Below are 19,540 nucleotides of genomic sequence, written 5' to 3'. Positions count from 1 at the left end.
GCTCACATAGTTCACAACCAAGCAAAACCGGTAACTTTGAAGAGAAGCATAAACCGGTACCTACCGGTGTTCGTGTTTTTCAAGTAAACACCGGGTCATTTTTTACAACAAATGAAAGATGGAAAGATCGAGAAGAATTACTTGGTTGGATTCGTCGACAAGCGGGTAGGGCTGAATTTACTATTTCTACAGATAAATCTAGTACAATAGTGTCATACATGACGATGCAATGTGAGAAGAGTGGTGAATATAACTGTCATGGTACACAAATACAAAAAAAAAAAAAAAAAAAAAAAAATTATTCTCGGAGTTTGAGGGGTATGTCTCTAAGGCCGCTTTGGGTTTCATTGATGATGAATTTGAACGCTCTAGGAGATTTGGGTTTGCTAAAGAAGATTGTGGTTGTGTGCAAATGGCAACGTTCGGGTTGTCTTGTGCTTGTATTCTTGCCGAGAAGAGAAAGAAAAAATTGCCTATTCTTTTGGATGAAATACACCCTCATTGCCGAAAGTTAAGTGTAATTGGAGAAGAGGTTGATGCCAATTTTTCCGTTACGGAGGAATGGGACGCCGTTCAAAAACGTATCAAGAGGGCCCCTTACAAGATGAAACTGTTCATCAAATACAAGTTGCGTGAACTTGGATTTCCGGAGGAAACAATGTTGAAGCCACCTCCGAGAAAATTGGCCACCAAGGGGGCACCTAAAAGGGTGAAGTCTACACCGAAAATGAGGTCCACAGGTCGAATCCCCTCTAGGTGGGAGACTATTGATGCTCAAAATTCCGATAGTCAATGCTCACATGCCAAGAGTAATGTTCCAAAGACTAAAGGTTCACGTCTTGGCACTTGGTCCCGCTCACAAAATTCAACTCCTACTTCAAAAAAGGAACCTTATATGCAAATACCATACATTTCACGAATTTCAAATCTCATGAGACCTTTTGTTGAAGATATTGTGAAGGTTAAAGGGAATGGTAATTGTGGTTTCCGGGTTGTAGCTAGGCACATGGGATTGAATGAGGATAGCCATGTTTTGGTTCGTCATGCACTTATTAATGAGTTGAAAAATCACAAGAGTGACTACTTGCCGTTTTATGCTACCGAGAGACGTTACAGAGAGATCTTTGATATTTATGGCCAATATGTAACTAATATTATATAAATATATGAAATGAATTATTTTGGATCGTTTACGTGTCATTAAGTGTGTTTAAATTATTACGGGTCATTACCGGCGAATTTGTGAAATTTGGAACGTTTGGATCGTTTATGTGTGATTACGTGATTGTGAGAAAAACGATGTTTTTGAGTAATTTGGATCGATTATGTTGTATTATCCGATAATCTTCTTAAACTAGCGTAATTCGGTTAAGTTATGAATGTGGCGTGATTACGGGTCATTCTACATTTTTCAAAAGACACTTCTTTAACTGCCTGCATTTATTGCAGTTTTTGTTGTCTGCTATGAACGTGAGTTAACTCACGCTAGTGCAAATGGCAACGTGAGTTAACTCACTCATGAGTCAATAATTATATGTTTTAGCTTAATATTTAGTTTCGTTTTAATTAGATTTAAGTTTATTTTATTTAAGTTTATTTTCTTTTTAGAACTCTTTTACTACAATTGCAAGTTATTATATTTCAGGAACAAATATTCTAAAGATTGAGTCTTGGAGCAAAAGAAAAGAAAGGAGAATTGGAGCTGATTCGTGCCAAAAATATAAAAGATCTTATACAAAAATATCTGGTGCAAGGATTGAGGACAAAAATATGAATATCTCATACAAAAATATCATGTGCAAAGAATTTGAAGATCTTGTACAATAATATAAAAGTGGCACGCCGCATTATACTCTTTTACTGCTTTTGCTTAGATTTTAAGCTACTCTATTTTAGTTTTCTTGTGGAACATTCTAGTGATGTAATTGCTTAGATTCTAAGTCGAATGTAAACTATAAATCGAGTAGTAAGGCATCACAAATATTCATCTTTTGTTCTCTGAAATAATAAGTGACAATTGTTTCTTTGAATAAAAGTTCACCTTTACTTTCTTGTTATTTACTTTTATGCTTTCTCTCTTCTTCTCTATGTCTACAATGAACGTTAGTGAGTAAACTTCTCTTGTCTTGTGATTGTTGGATAAGTCTAAATGACATAATCCTAAATCAAACCAAACCTTAATATTATGTAACCCTAGTTTCTCTTCTAAATTCACCGTTTTAACATGAATTAAATATTATCAAACTGTGGAAACGAAAGTGGAGGGTTTGATAATCGTTAATCCATTATTCCAAATGTTAATTCATAAAACGAAAGTGGAGCTTTAATATTCGATCAAGTGAATTTAAACAAGGATTGCGAAAAATGAAAATAGTCTAGTGAACCTTGAGACTTATAGAGTTTCGAACTTCAAGGATTCTAATAGTAATCAACCATGAAAATAGGCGTGCTTGCTATAGGAACACACTCACTGAGACCGATAGGAGATGTGATAGGCTTAAGAGAAACTCGTCTTTAGAAACTAGGTCTAACATAAGGTTATAAGTTTAATAGTTTGGTTTGTAAAGGACTTGTCAATTAGATGAACCAATAATCCCAAGACACCTCTTTTATTTTTATTGTTATTTTCTTTTAAGCAAAAATACAACTTTCTACCTTCTAAACTTTCAATCTAATCATTATTAAAATTTAACTGAATTCATAACTCCCTGTCGGAACGATACTTTTATTACTACTTCGGTAAGACCGTGCACTTGCGGTTTTATCCCATCAAAATTTTGGCGCCGCTGCCGGGAAGTTATTGTAATTTGATTAACATTTTAATAGTGGTTAGTCTAACAAAAAAACATATACAAGTAAATAAAATATATATGTACAATATATATATATATATATATATATATATATATATATATATATATATATATATATATATGCATATATAAAATAAAATATAAAAAAAAAAGTATTTTATTTCTTTTTCTTATCCTTTATTTTATTTTATTTATCTCTCTCTATAAATAAATATATATATATATATATATATATATATATATAATATCTCTCTCTCTCCCTCCCTTTCTCCTTATTTTAATTTTTTTTATTTTTTATTTTTTATCTGAGAAACGTGCTCTCAAAGAGTATGCAATCACATCTTTAGATGAGCCGTACGATGCTATTGTGTACCCAACGGTTGAGGGTAGTAAATTTGAAATAAAGCCTGCACTTATTTACCTAGTGCAGCAAAATCAATTTTTCGGATCACCCACTGAGGATCCGAATCTTCATGTTTGAATTTTTTTTAAGACTCAGTGGAACTTTGAAGGAAAACCAAGAGGCCGTAAGGCTGCACCTCTTTCCTTTCTCTTTGAGGGATAAAGCTAGTGCTTGGTTTCATTCATTGCAAATTGGTTCTATCACTTCATGGGACCAAATGAGGAAGGCATTCATTTCCAAATTATTTCCCCATAGTAAAACTGCTCAATTAAGGAGTCAAATCACACAATTCACTCAAAAAGATGGTGAATCTCTTTACGATGCGTGGGAGCGTTTCAAAGAAATGCTTAGGCTTTGCCCCCATCATGGTTTTGAGAATTAGCTTATTATCCACACTTTTTATAATGGTCTTTTGTTTACCACAAAAATGAATGTTGATGCAGCTGCAGGTGGAGCTTTGATGAATAAAACTTACACATGAGCATATGATTTGATCGAGGACATGGCACAAAACCACTATCAGTGGATAAGTGAGAGAGTTATCACTGATGTTACTCCTCCACCCTCTAAAAAAGAGGCAGGTATGTACCAAGTTTCTACCCTTGATCATCTATCTGCTAAGGTCGACACACTTCTTCAAAAATTTGATAAATTAAGTGTAAGTGTCGTCACACCTGCTCTTGTTTCACCACCTTGTGAATTTTGTGGAATACTTGGTCATACTGGTGTTGAATGCCAACTAGGTAGTGTTGCTAAAAGTCCCGAGCAAAATTTTTATAACAAAACTCCTAAAAATCCCTTTGGACAACAAACAATACCACCCGTTTATGCAAACAACCAAAGAGTCCCTCAGAAATCTAGCTTGGAAATTTGACTAGAAAAACATGCTATGGAGCAATCCAAGCAATTTCAAGAACTTGAAAATCAAACCGGATTTTTGAATGACTCTCTTGTCAAGCTTATATCTAAAGTGGACTCCATTGCTACTCACACTAGAATGCTAGAAACTCAAATCTCTCAAGTAGCCCAACAAGTAGCTACTTCCTCTCAAACCCCCGAAGTCTTTCCAAGCCAAACTGAAGTCAACCCCAAAGGCCTTATAAATGCTATTCAACTTAGGGACGGTAGGCAGTTAGAGGACCCCATTATGAAAACTAAGACAATTGAGGGTGAGATAGAGAGTGAAAAGCAACAAGGTGAGAAAGTCATAGGAGAGAGTGATAAGCCAATCGTTTCACCACCTTATAAACTCAAAATCCATGTCCCACAAAGGCTTGCTAAGCCTAACCTCATAGTGATTGAGAGTTTTTCCATCCCTTGTGTGATTAAGAGTGAAACCATTGAGAAAGCCATGTGTGATTTGGGAGAGAATGTCAGTTTGATGTCGCTATCCCTTTGGGAAAGATTGGGTATAGGGTAGAGAAACCTCTTGATTGTCAAGCTAATGACTTTAAATGAGCGCTTCGTGGGAGGCAACCCACAAGTTTAATTGTTTTTATTTTGTTTGTTTTGTGTTGTTTTAATTTGTTTTGTAGGTATTTGTCCAAATATGATGCGAAAAAATGAAGAAAATTGAGTCTTGCATGTCCAGAAGCTTGACACGGCCAGTGCCTATGTTGGCACGGCCGTGCCTATAACCTAGCCAACATCCACCAACTTCCAGAGAGTTGACACGGCCCGTGTCTGTGGTGGCACGGCCGTGCCATGGTCCCAGACCCTCTTTTACCAAAATTTTTTACTTTTCTTCTTCTTCCTTCATTCTCAAACACAAACTTCCCTCATCCTTCAACTTCTCTCTCTAAACCTCCATAACATCAACCTTCAAATCTCCATATCTATCTCCATTCATCATTCCAAAAAAAATTCTTCACCAATCTCCGTTATTCAACTCATAAACCTCACTTAAACCCAAACCCCATCACTAAACCAACCCTTCCCACATAAACCTTGTCCAAGCCTAACCTCCACCCACACCCAAACCAAGATAAGCTAAGGTCAATGGCAACAAAAAGGAAAGGTGAGAAGATTGAAGCCTCCGGAAGTGGTGCAAGCAAGAAGCAATCAACAACCCGCAATCATGGGATCCAATTCAAGGATTCCGATCAAAGAAATAGGTATAAATCTCTAATCTCTAGAACTATCTCTCCTTGCAGGTACCTTGATGTTAATGTTATGGATAGATTAGAAATAGATGAACATGTGATTAGGCTATTGAATAAATTCACAACCCTGTGCTTAGGTACCTTCACACGGTTATGGCTTGCACCATATGGGGTAGAAAAGAGGTAGGAATGATGAGGACTGTTGAGCTGTTTATGTTGTGGGCTATGCTTTATAACCACCATGTTAACATTTGCTATTATTTGCTTTATTATCTTGTTTCAATTGCTAGAAAGAAACCGGATGATAAGGGTGATATAATGGTAGGTGGAATCATCACTTTCATTGTTAAAAAATTTGAGGTAAAAGTGAACAAAGGGATAAATAGGATTGGGGAAACTACTATCTAGACTTAGAAACCCTCACTACCATGTTTTTTTTTTAGAATTCATGGCCCTTCTCACAATTACCAATATGAGTGGAGAGTCAATAACGCTAAATTGCTTGATTATTCTACCAAATTCGAATATTACTAATCCGGAGGTGGTAGAAAACTTGGTTTATGTTGGCACTAACCCACAGGTACACAATGATGGTGATGATGGTGGTGATGAAGAGGAGGTAGGTGCAAACTTGCACCATGAACAAGAAGCCGGTGGAAACTATAATGATGAACGGTGGGCATGGATGCAAACCGAAGTTCAAAGAACATGCATCGAGCAATAAAGACAAGGTGTTGAAATGATCGGGCTAAGAAACGATTTCCTAAGGGGCAATCAAATAAATGAATAAAACAATCAAATGTTCTGATACATGATGCAACACCTTCACCTCAAAGGTCTACCTTATGGACTTCATTAAAATTGTGAGCTTTTCTCTTCCTCTACTCTTCTCTACTTCTCTTCTTCTTCTTCTTCTTCTTCTTCTTTTTTTTCTTCTTCTTCTTTTAAATCATTGAGGACAATGTTTCTCCTAAGTGTGGGGGAGCCTAATAAAGTGTCTTTAGTCATAGTGTTTTCAAACTCCCTTGAACTTTATTCTTTTGGTTTGTTTAATTGCGAAAGGCATGATTAAGTATCTTATTTTTTATTGAAAATTATGACATAAATTTTTGTTGTCTCCTCTAAATTTGTTGTTTCTTGTACATGAAAGTGAACTCTTGTGTTTTAAGTCTTTCTTGATATACCCACACCTTGTTTTAATGTGAATAAATTCTCCAATGAGAAAAGCACAAGTTGTTTCCCTTAAGTAAGTGTATGAATAGGTATTTTAAGGAAAACGCGTTCTAATTTTAGTGGTACGTTGACCTTTAAAATTCTTTAGAGTAAAAGTAGTATAAGTTAGTGTAAGGGAGTTTATAAAAGGCAAAATAATTTCAAGGTTGCATCATTGAATCTAGATTGGGGAAGGAGGTAGGCCCTCCGACTTCCTACGTGAAGGCGATGTTATCTTGAGAAACTTTAAAAAGCATCATTGAATCTAGATTGGGGAAGGGGGTAGGCCCTCCGACTTCCTACGAAAAGGTGTTGTTTCCTTAAATAAATTATGCTGGAAATCCAAATATGTGTAAATGGCAAAGATCAAATGATCACAAATACTCCATATCTCTTATATGAAATGAAGAAAGGACTTTTCTTGGTTGGTTTAGTACTAGGATTAGAACATGTTTCCTCATAATATCTATCTTATACAGGAGCAAGAAAAGGGCTGGACTACACACACACACTCACTTGAAACTTGATAGTTGGGTTGAATAAAGATTACAAGAAATGCTTGAGTTTGTGATTACTGTACGCTTGAAATAAAAGCCTTTGAGGAGACATTAGTTTTAATTTAATTGTCATATGATAATCTTGTTTTATGCCACCATGTTTATGCCTTTTACTTGAGGACAAGCAAAGATTCAAGTCTGGGGGAGTTTGATGAGTCAATAATTATATGTTTTAGCTTAATATTTAGTTTCGTTTTAATTAGATTTAAGTTTATTTTATTTAAGTTTATTTCCTTTTTAGAACTCTTTTACTACAATTGCAAGTTATTATATTTCAGGAACAAATATTCTAAAGATTGAGTCTTGGAGCAAAAAAAAGGAGAATTGGAGCTGATTCGTGCCAAAAATATAAAAGATCTTATACAAAAATATCTGGTGCAAGGATTGAGGACAAAAATATGAATATCTCATACAAAAATATCATGTGCAAAGAATTTGAAGATCTTGTACAATAATATAAAAGTGGCACGCCGCATTATACCCTTTTGCTGCTTTTGCTTAGATTTTAAGCTACTCTATTTTAGTTTTCTTGTGGAACATTCTAGTGATGTAATTGCTTAGATTCTAAGTCGAATGTAAACTATAAATAGAGTAGTTAGCCATCACAAATATTCATCTTTTGTTCTCTGAAATAATAAGTGACAATTGTTTCTTTGAATAAAAGTTCACCTTTACTTTCTTGTTATTTACTTTTATGCTTTCTCTCTTCTTCTCTATGTCTACAATGAACGTTAGTGAGTAGACTTATCTTGTCTTTGGATTGTTGTATAAGTCTAAATGACATAATCCTAAATTAAACCAAACCTTAAACCTTAATATTATGTAACCCTAGTTTCTCTTCTAAATTCACCGTTTTAACATGGATTAAATATTATCAAACTGTGGAAACGAAAGTGGAGGGTTTGATAATCGTTAATCCATTATTCCAAATGTTAATTCATAAAACGAAAGTGGAGCTTTAATATTTGATCAAGTGAATTTAGACAAGGATTGCGAAACATGAAAATAGTCTAGTGAACCTTGAGACTTATAGAGTTTCGAACTTCAAGGATTCTAATAGTAATCAACCATGAAAATAGGCGTGCTTGCTAGAGGAACACACTCACTGAGACCGATAGGAGATGTGATAGGCTTAAGAGAAACTCGTCTTTAGAAACTAGGTCTAACATAAGGTTATAAGTTTAATAGTTTGGTTTGTAAATGACTTGTCAATTAGATGAACCAATAATCCCAAGACACCTCTTTTATTTTTATTGTTTTTTTCTTTTAAGCAAAAATACAACTTTCTACCTTCTAAACTTTCAATCTAATCATTGTTAAAAGTTAACTGAATTCATAACTCCCTGTCGGAACGATATTTTTATTACTACTTCGGTAAGACCGTGCACTTGCGGTTTTATCCCATCACTCACGTCACGCAATACACTAGCGCATGTTAACTTACATTAAGTATTCAAAAATTACACACAAATAACACTAGCGCATGTTAGCATACGCAACGTATCTTAAGTTACGTTATAATTTGCACTAGCGCATGTTAACATGCATAGGGGCATTTCAGTTATTTACTTTAGAAATAAGCGAATCCATTTGAGTAATGAGCAGAATTCATTCATCAGTACTTCAGTCGATAACAGCATGGGAGCTGCTTTCCAATTCCACCCCTATCTTCTGAAATTGAATCTTAATTTTTCTGTTGAAAATTTCCTTCACTAGAAGAACATTTTGAACTTTTTTTATTTTTAAAGACTTTGAGACGTTATACATCCAGAATATTGTGAGTACCTCCAGATATTTAGGCATGATTGATAGTGGATTGTATCTAATTATTTTCTACTCATCATATTCATTAGTAAAATCACACATTTTATTTACATCTCATGAGTGGCATAATTCTTTAAAGTACACATGCGATCAAATGATTCTTATAGTTATAAGATCATACATTTGTTTGGGAGTCTCTGACTCGATTTTGTTGATCAACATATATTCGTGTACTGTAATATTTGAATAAAAAACCTAGCCACCATTAGCCATGACTAACTATAATCCAGATGTATAAATCAGCAGCATCTAATCTACATAGTCTTGAAGTGATTTCAGTCACAGCAGCAGCATCAATCTAGAACATATTCTTGAAGTGTGATTTCAGTCACATATTTTAAATTATAAAACTATTTAAATTGTAAATTTGTCTCACTTAACGAGTCTATGGCTAACTAAAAATCAAATGTATACATTCAGACCATATTGTTGGAATTAGGTCCAAACGAAGATCAATTTCATAAGACATGTTCAATACAATACAAAAGTATAAATCATTAGCAGAAGCACATAAAATATTAAGTATGAGTATGATCGAATTTATGACATTTGATTCATTAAGTATTAGGAATACTTAGATGAACCTTTTAATGGAAGTCATTTCACAGCAAGGATATGAACAAAGAGAAACAATGATATATTCTAAAACACAAGGTTAGTGGCAGCTAATTTGGTTCTTCCTCAACCGATACATTTCTGTTTCAAGTTCTATTCAGATAGAGAGACGAGAAAATACGTCATGTACGGTGTATTATGGATCATAATTTCTTATAATATGATGGCTCCAAATTGATAAATAAATAATACAATTATTTTAAAGATATTTGACCACTTAGTATGCCCATTCAAACAAAATTAAAATTAGCATGGAGAATTGTTAAGAAACGAAGGGGGAAAGTGTGTCTATTTGTGCACAAAATACAAATCATTTAATTACTTTAAAAATACATATTATATTAAAAAAAAAAAAAACTCTTATTTTATCTTTCTTTTTCTTCGGTATTTGTCAAAATGGTGCGTCTAAGTCTTATGATCACAGGAGAATTTTTTAGAGTTGGACTTGGCTTCTACTTTCTCCTCTCATTTTAAGTTCTCACCAGCAATACACCACAAGATCAAAAACATAAGGATTATGTGTTTTTTTTATTAGGAACCCGCTTTTTAGGCACTCAGTTAGTGCTATCAAGCGGTGCCATTTAATTTGGAAAAGGAGAGTTCTTTCCCACCATGGGAAAGTTAATCATGTCCATTAGATTAAATGAGGAACATATTCCTATCATAGTCTCTCAACCACTAGATTATTTTTTTATACTATCTTTCACACTCTCTCTTTCATGTCCCCACACACCCATACCACAACCACTAAATCATAAATTCAACAACCACTTTGACCACCATTGCACCACCACACACCATCATGGTTGTTGCCGGAAAGAACTCTCCTTTCCCAAATTAAATGGCACCATCATTTTAATCAAAACTCAAGGGTACCTGCAAATTTTCCTATAAAGAATCTAAATTAACCTAACGATGCAATATTATATTTTTTTAGAGGGATGCAGTATTATTTTGTTCATAGTTTATTTTAGAGGGATGCATAATTATCTTGTTGTTCGAATTCCAACCACCATCGCATAAACTATACCTGTTTGTGATCGTGTTTTTTTTTTTATCCAATTAATCCGTTTCTCTCCAAGTAAAATGATTGTATTATATGATTTTGAATTATATTATTTTTCTTCTGGTTTTTTTTTTATTATAAAAAAACAAATGGGTTCCTGGAAGCATAAAAAAGAAAAGAAAAGAAAAAATGTTAAAAAAGTAAGGTTTAAATGCATTTTTGGTCTTTCTATTTAAAAAAGAAAATGATGTTTTGGTCTTCCTATTTTAAAAATCGTACGCTAACAAGTTTTCCGGCAGCAACCATGGTGATGTGTGGTGGTGCAGTGGTGGTGTGTGGTGGTGCAGTGGTGGTCAAAGTGGTTGTTGAATTTGTGATTTAGTGGTGGTCGTATGGGTGTGTGGGGACATGAAAGAGAGAGTGTGAAAGATAGTATAAAAAAATAATCTAGTGGTTGAGAGAGTATGATAGGAATATGTTCCTCATTTAATCTAATGAATATGATCAACTTTCCCATGGTGGGAAAGAACTCTCTTTTCCCGAATTAAATGGCACCCTCTCAAGCACCTATGGAACGATGGTTAACTTTATTTGATATTTTTTAAATCGGTTGAAACATTTTTTGAATCGGATGACAATAGTTAACTACTATTAGACTTTTTCTTTAGTGTCTAAAGAGCAGTTGTTTTTGAATGATAAGAACATAATATCGGCAATTTGAGAATGATTATTACTTTTCCCACCCTATGTCTTTCCTCGCGCGTCCTATTTTTTTCCAATTTTATCCCTGGTTCGGATTTCGTTTTCCGGATGGTACTGTTAGAATTTTGCAGATGTTTCCGAATTTGAAAATCCAGAATAATGTTTTACCATAAGTTTTGCAATTTTAATCTTCAAAATTCGTAAAATAAAATGCAAATAAAATAAAAAACAGAAATAAAAAAACACAAACATAAAAACAACTCATTTTATTAATATATAAACAATACATTACAATAATTTTCAAGCTTTTTAAGCTTATTACATAAGATCCTAAATCTATTTCTAATCTCCTATGAGCCTAATTCTAATCTCCTAAAAGCCTAACCACTGGTATGTGATGGGACATACCAGTAGTTTGCCTATTGGAGGAAAACTGGAATAGGAGGGAAGAGGAGGACGGGAAGAAGAGAACAATGCCCCTGAAGGAGATGGGGGGTGCTCAAACTTACGCCCAGACAGGCCAAGCGAAGAACCACACTGACCCACATGACCCTCAGATGAACCGCGCTTTGTTGCAGCGCGGTTCCATCCTCATTGACCGTTCATACAGACCCTCAAAGTTTTCAACGAGACCCTTATCTATGAAAGACCAACGATGGAAAACCATGGTTGTAGAATGAAGAAGAGGAGGAGAGGGTGGGAGAGGATGGTGTGAGAATGGTGGGGTTTGAAAGGCTATTTATAGGGAGGGTGGGTCAAAAACGGTTGGGAGGCCATAAATGCAGTCAAAAAACGCGTTTTACCACGTTTTTTTTACTTGACCACCGATAAAAATGTGTGGTGCAGACCACCGGCCATGACTGATGCATTCCGGAATATACAATCCAGAACACACATCTGCTTTCTGGAATATGTTTTCCGAATTAATGCGATAATAGTGGTGAACGAGGGAAAAGTTGCACTTCCTGTATGGCTAAGGACATTCCGGAATATAAAATCCGGAAAGATTCAGAGCCATTAATGTGGGTTTGGACGGTTACAACCACTAACACGTTTTCATGGACTGTATTAATGACCTAGGACTTGTTTTAGGCTATAAATAGGATTCCATCTTCAACAAATATATTCATTCTTCACATCACCTCTTTTCTTACATTTTCTTCAAATATTTTTTTAGTTTTTTAGGGGTGTCGATGGTGTCATGGTCATTGTTGACCGTTTATAGGAACCCTGCAATTGCAATCATTGCAGCTTGTGTGGGAGACCCTTGACATCAAAGAAAGACACAGAAAATTACATAACATCTGGTCCGGATTTTTGTTTCCGAAAATCACTAACAATCTGGTCCGGATTATGTAATCATGATCAAGGGTATTTTAGTAAATTTTGCAGGGCGCGCGAGAAGACAGCAGGGTGGAAAAAGTAATAGTCTTTGAGAATTGAGAGTAGGCCTTTTTTCGGGCTTAAAGCTGACTTAGGCCGAAAATGTATGGCCTCTTTGTATGGACTTTGCCTTTTTAATTTTTTCAATTAGAGATATGCTGATAATTTCTTTTCTCACCCTCCATGTTCCTTACATGCCCTCTTAAATTTCAATAATGCCTTCAGAGTTTTGGATTATAAAAGCTAAATTATAGTTTTTTTTTTCTTCCAGTTTCACAGTGTAAAGAATTTGTCGCGGTTGAATCGGAGTTAACTACTTTTTTTCGCGTGGAATGTGGAACAAAGAAACTCCCTTTCACTCTTGACCCAAAAAAGACTTCGACTTTGTATTTCTACAGCATAAATTATAGATAAATTTAACTCATATCTCAAGAAATCTCGAGTATATATATCCTTCAAAAAATATCTCGAGATTAAGTTACTATGTTCAATATTTATTATATAGATTAAATTTTACAAATCTCTAATTTTTGAATTAAAATTTATTATTTAAATTATCACCAAAAAAAGTTCTTATTAAATTGTTGTGTAAATCAAGTTTTTGAAGTTTGGTAAAATTTTAACTTATCTGATACTTTTTCAAACAATTTATCTTAACATGTATTTTTCTAAAATATAAATATAAGTTTTTTTTTCTAAAATATAAATATAAGTGTGGTGGTTTGTTGTTCGCCGTCTTGTGCGGTATTGTTTAATTTCCCGTCTTCGTACGATATTCATTTGATTTACATTGAAAGATCGATTATTCAATCAAAGATTTGGGCGTCAACGTTGCAGATTCGGAGACCATGAATATTCCGGTCACTTTAATTTTATCATATATTTTTGTGGGCATTATGCGGTTATATGTTATTAACTTGGATGTTGTGAGTTTGTTCGTAGATTCATCCTTTACGTTTTTAGCGGTGTTGAATGATGTAATCTCTCGATTTGAATGAATGAATATCATTTTGTTTTTAAAAAAAAAAAAAAAAAAAAAAAGGAAAGACGGTCTATGTAAGGACCCTCTATCTTCATTTTGTTCACCGATCTCGCTAAACAAATTATATTAAAATAAACTAATGTTGTGATCTAGAATTATTAGTGAGATTATTAATTTAGTAATTTTTTTTAGGTTCTCAGTAAAAAAAATGGTATTTATTAGAAATATTAACATAAAAAATGTATAAAAATGATATGTCCCACTTAGACCCAAATTAGGACCTTTCTATTGTGAATGCTGCAAGTCAATTTCAAAGTTGTTCGAATGGATTAATAATAGGAGTAGAGAAAATCAAAGTCTATCACCACTAACCTACTAGCCTTATTTTATATTTTTGATGGAACCTACTGGCCTTTGTTTTAAGCTTTTGTTTTGGTGTTTAAGAGTGACCTTAAATTTATCGATTCATGCATGCATGTAACGTATGAGAATTAAGCAGGAATGTGTACAAGGAGAAGTTGCTCCCATGCTTTGTCGTTGTCAATCAAAGAGTCCCAAAACTCTATGCATCATTTTTTCTTCATCGGCATATAATTCAGGAAAGTACCTCTAATAACAATGATTCAAGTATAACGTATATCTGTGCTCATCTCCGTGAATTTATCTCAGTTGGTAGAGACAATTCATGATATATAATATATGTAGAGGTCGGAGTTCAACCCTCAGACACCACTTCTCCATATTTAAAATGTGTAACTCCAACCACTACAATAACTTGACAAGAAAACGTATATTTGTGCCCATATACATAAAAATATCTATCATTTAATTATTTTAAAATATTCAAAATTTGTGATCATACATAAGGGTGTTCAGAACCGAAACAACTAAATAGAAAAATTGCAAACTAAACCAACCCAAATTAAAACCGCAAAAAACTGCATTTGATTCAGATGTATTCATATCATTTCTTTACTCAACCATATGATTTGGTTTAGTTTGCGATTTTTATTTTACCCACTGAACCAAACTAAACCAAACCGCAACATTAAAAAAAAAAAAAAAAAAAAGTGTACACATGACACCTAGACCGATATTCATATATAGAAACTAGTTTCTTCTTTGCTTTTTATTTCAAAAATGTATTTACGTGCTATTTGAACCTTTAGAGAATGATAAAATCTTATCCTTTTGCATTTCTTACAAAATAAAATTACTTTTTGTTCACGTTTTTAATTTGTATGTAATTGAAAACATTGTTGTATGAAAATGAAATTGTAATGTTTGATGAAATTTAAAACATTGTTGACAAATTGCTGGAAACATGTTTATTAGTTTTTTAATCGTATCAACCAATCAAACTCAAATCGCGTTAGTTTGGTTTTGTTCGAAATTTATTTTAAAAGTTAACCAAATCAAACCATATATTTTTTTGGCTTAAATATGCCTTTAGTCCCTGCACTTTCATCAAATTTTGGCATTGGTCCCTACACTTTTTTTGTTTGGAATTGGTCCCTGCACTTTGTAAAAATATTGGTATTGGTTCCTCTGTTAACTTTCTGTTAAAAAAAACACAAAACTATTGGTCTTGGTCCCTGCACTTTGTAAAAATATTGATATTGGTGCCACGTGGCGTGAAATGATTGGGTCACGTGGCACTCTGTTAGTTTTGTGCTTTTTTTACAGAAGTTAACAGAGGGACCAATACCAATATTTTTACAAAGTGCAGGGATCAATGTCAAACAAAAAAAAATGCAGAAACCAATGCCAAACAAAAAAAGTGCAGGAACCAATGCCAAAATCTGATGAAAGTGGAGTGACTAAAGGCATATTTAAATCAAAAATACACATGACAAATGAGTAACACATATCATCTGATTTGTGTTGGATAAAAAATCTTTAACTTTTTTATACTTGGACCACCAACCAACCGATGATAAGCACGTGATTATTTTGGATCGGATTATCAAGTTGTACATTTTATTCATTGAAAATTTCAACATTTATATCAAATTTCACAATTTAGAATGGAATTCCAGCACTTGATTTTTTTCTCAAAAAAAAAAAAAAACACACTTGAACTTGGTTGAAACTTGAAACACTTATATTACATAGATACAACACACCAAAATAAAGGATGCGACAGCATTCAGAAAAAAAATCACAATTTTCTATGAATGAGTCGTTCTAAAGTTTGAAGGCATAATAAAGCATCAATTTTCAATCCCTTCAGATTTGTTAGGTTATCATATTGATCAAAATTCAAATTGACTTGTATATCCATGAAAACCCCCTACACGTGACAACATCATTTGTATTTTGCAATCGAACTAGTCACGTGCAAATTGTGAAGAGCAAATTAATACGAATTTAACTAGTTATGTGTTGTTACGGTAAAAGACTTGCACATGTACCCAATTATATTTGATACATCCAAAATTTTAAGATATTTCAGAAATTGTTCGGACCCCAATAACTTAGAGAGTGGTCTGAGTGACTTGAGGTCTAAACATAAATTAATTGAACAAACTAACATAATTATGAAATATAATTAAATGTATTATGTATGTGCACAGCGTTCTTATAATGAGAATGAATATAAATTATTCCGATACCAAAAATAAAATAAATAAAAAAATTAACGAAAGAGGAGAACATCAGAATTGGACAAAATATAAAATATATCTATATGTTGAGTTTTATTTTTGTGAGATTTATGTTTTAATCATGAAAGGCTAAAGTATTAAGAGTTAAGACAAACAACAGGATAAGGCACAACGTTGACATGATTATGTTTCATTTCGATCGTGATATGAGTTTTAAAAAAGAAGGGTACATGAACATGAACATGACCATGCACCACTGTGAATGTGATGATGAAAGCAATGGAGAGGGACCACTGACCTGAGCAAGTCATACAATACAACAGTAACATGCCAATTGGGAGTCTCATTTAGTTTCAGTCACAAAACCCTAACCAATGAATCAGGTAAAGAACATGTTGGTTTGAAGAGTGGAGACATGTTCTGATTAAAGAATGAATATAATGCTGATTTGAATATATTATTTCTTTCATGCTTCTGCAACGTAACTATATATATAGTTGAGCAAAGAGTAATAAAATCAGCAATTGGCTTTGTGGATATTTTTTCTTCTACCCTGTTCAAAATAATTGATATAGATCCCCTTGGGCGAACATCGATCTTTTCTTAAAAAAAATCCGTGTTTTACATTGCATTTGGCTAACGTTGAGTTTTTTTTTTTCGCTTTTTTTGAATTTATTAATATTTCATATATTATTTACACTTCTATAAATAAATGTTTCTCTTTGTCCTTTCATCATAAATCAGTTTCATAATCAACGTAACATTTTTCTCATATCATTTTCCCTACTATCAATTTTATCATGTCTTCTCCTTCACTGTACATCATGATTCAATTCTATCATATAAGTCGTCTATTGAAAATGTATGTATAACTTCAAAAGTGACGTGTGGAGTAAGAGCTCAATCGTTTTTTTTACTTAATGGTGATTTAACATGACGGTAATTTCTGCAAATATGACCGGTCAACTCATATAGCCAGCAGTTTTCTACGATTGTGATTTATTTCAAATTATATTTATATAATTATTATTAACTTTTAACTTGTCTCTTTATTATTAATTTTTATTATGTTAATTAAATATGTTAATAATGAACCAAAGTAAATATTAAAATAAGATAAACTTTGACCAAAATAATATAGTAGTAGTAGTAATAATAATAATAATTCTCTAAACAAAAAATAATAATAATATCAATGTTTGCTAAACTGAACATATAACAAGGACGTTTATCTTGTCAAAAAAAAAAAAAAACAAGGACGTTTATATAATTTTTTTTAACAAAGGGCATATTCATCATTTTGTTCATTTGGGGGTAGAAAAAAATATTCAGTTTTGAAAATAGTCGACGTTAGTATTTGATCGAACATTTTCATCAAATTTGGGACGGAGGGAGTATTTGTCAATAGTACGCTAGCTATTTAAAAAAAAAAAAATGCTAACTTACTCCCTCCGTATCGAAATATAAGCAAAATTCAACTATCTTACTTGTGACAAAATATAAGCAAAATTGACTTTTTTCATCATATTTAAGGCTAATATACCAAAAATGCCCTTAGTTTAATACTCCAATTTCCATCACAGTTTTCCACGCGAATGCAATTCTCCAAACCAGGTTTTAATGAATGTATTGAAAAACTGAAACGGCTCTCTATACTCCTCTCCCTCTATAGTAACTCCACGAAGCCCAAGCCAATGTTTTCTTCCACTTATTATAAAAAGGCTGTTCAGAGAGAAACTTAGTGTTCCTTCTATTCTTCTGCATAATTCAAGAAAATGGCTTTCAAGAAAATGGCTATAAAAGCACCATCTTTTAGTTTGGGAATTGACTCAGATTCTGAGGATCTGCTGAATCGAATTGTTGAAGACTCGCTAGAGAAAGATGGGGAGGTTGAACAGATTCAAAATGTTGAGGGTGAAGTGAATTCTCACCATCATGTTGAAGGTGGAGAAAGAAGCTTCAAACACAACTTTGATCTTAACGAAATTCCTAATGAAAGTGAAGGTGCTGCTGAAGCTGATGATGTTAATGAAGTTCTTAATCCAGTTGAAGGTGCTGCTGAAGCTAAACTTGATTTAGATCTAAACAAAATGCCCAACGTGAATGTTGAAAATGAGATTGAAGAGGAGTTGGCAAACCATGAAAAGGATGAGGTTCAGAAAAATGAAAAGTTAAAGAAATGGGTTCATGATATGCTGAAGATTTATATAGCTGGGTTTCCATGATTTTGTTCGACAATGATAAGAACAAGTGAAAAACTACAACTTTTGCTGCTGCTTTTATTTTTTGTCTTTATCCCCTAATGTACTAGCTTATGTTAACAATTTGGAGAAGCAACGTGAAGTACTCTTTTTTGTCTTTATCCATGTACTAGCTTATGCCAATCGGTTACTTTAATATTTCCTTTTTTTTTTTTGCCTTTCATAAAATAATATAAAGAAGTTTCTATCACCAAAAACAAAATTGCTTTCTATTGAATAAAATACTTGACGTACACAATGCATAAATCACAAAAGATAGCTACGAGATATGAGAATAAAATACGCCACGTACAATGCATAAAACACAAAAATGGTTACGTGACATGAATAATTCTTGAACTCCACAAGTCATTCACTCCATACCCTGCAAGAGTTCACTAATTTCAGCAACCAATTCTTGATCGCAATTTAGTGTAGTGGGTAGTGTAGCTTGTCTAAGCATGACATCTTTCTTCATATGAGGAGTCTTGTATTTATTGGACCCTTTAACCTTCATGATTTCAATCATGCACGACTGAAGTGTAAGAAATATTTTGTTTGAATCCACACTAGAAAATTCATCAAACGAAGTTTGCACTGCTTGAATAAGTTCATCAACCGTCCTTGTCACTTTCTTTTGTTGTAATGCTTGAATGGCTGCAAAAAATCCCAAATCCAATACATTTAAATCAGGAGAATTAGGTGGCTGATTAATCAAACGGATGTCAAATCCACCTTCAGAAGCCGCTGCTTGAAATTCTTCGTCATCAACAGAAACATGACACGGTGCATTATCTTGTTGAATGTAAATTGTTTCCGATGCAAGTTCTGGTGGCACTTTTTCTTTGACGGCCGGTAAAATCTTGTCTCTTAAGTACATTCGACTAACTTCTCTAGTAATAGAACCGATTGGTTTTGTTTCGAGTGTCCCTGCGGGTCTATTGACACTGGACCTTCTTGCAGGCACTTTTTCAACTAGAGGCCACACTCCAATTTTTCCCGACCATGTTTCATGACCTGCATAATCAAACCTAGGTCTAGCCACTGCAACTATAAACATGACCTTCATTAGATAATTTTTGTTTTTGCACGGAC

General features: G+C 33.5%; 1 non-coding gene across 1 annotated transcript; it reads right to left on the bottom strand.

Annotated features, from left to right (window-relative positions):
- Nucleotides 1–3,481: 3,481 nt before the first annotated feature.
- Nucleotides 3,482–3,588, bottom strand: LOC112421480 (small nucleolar RNA R71). Its single transcript, XR_003011806.1, has one exon. It is a non-coding gene; the product is annotated as a small nucleolar RNA R71 (small nucleolar RNA).
- Nucleotides 3,589–19,540: the final 15,952 nt, after the last annotated feature.

This window comes from Medicago truncatula, chromosome 4 (genome assembly GCF_003473485.1).
Source record: "Medicago truncatula cultivar Jemalong A17 chromosome 4, MtrunA17r5.0-ANR, whole genome shotgun sequence".
NCBI lineage: Eukaryota > Viridiplantae > Streptophyta > Magnoliopsida > Fabales > Fabaceae > Medicago > Medicago truncatula.
The sequence above is the reverse complement of the archived record's forward strand: the minus strand, read 5'-3'. Positions and strand labels throughout refer to the sequence as shown.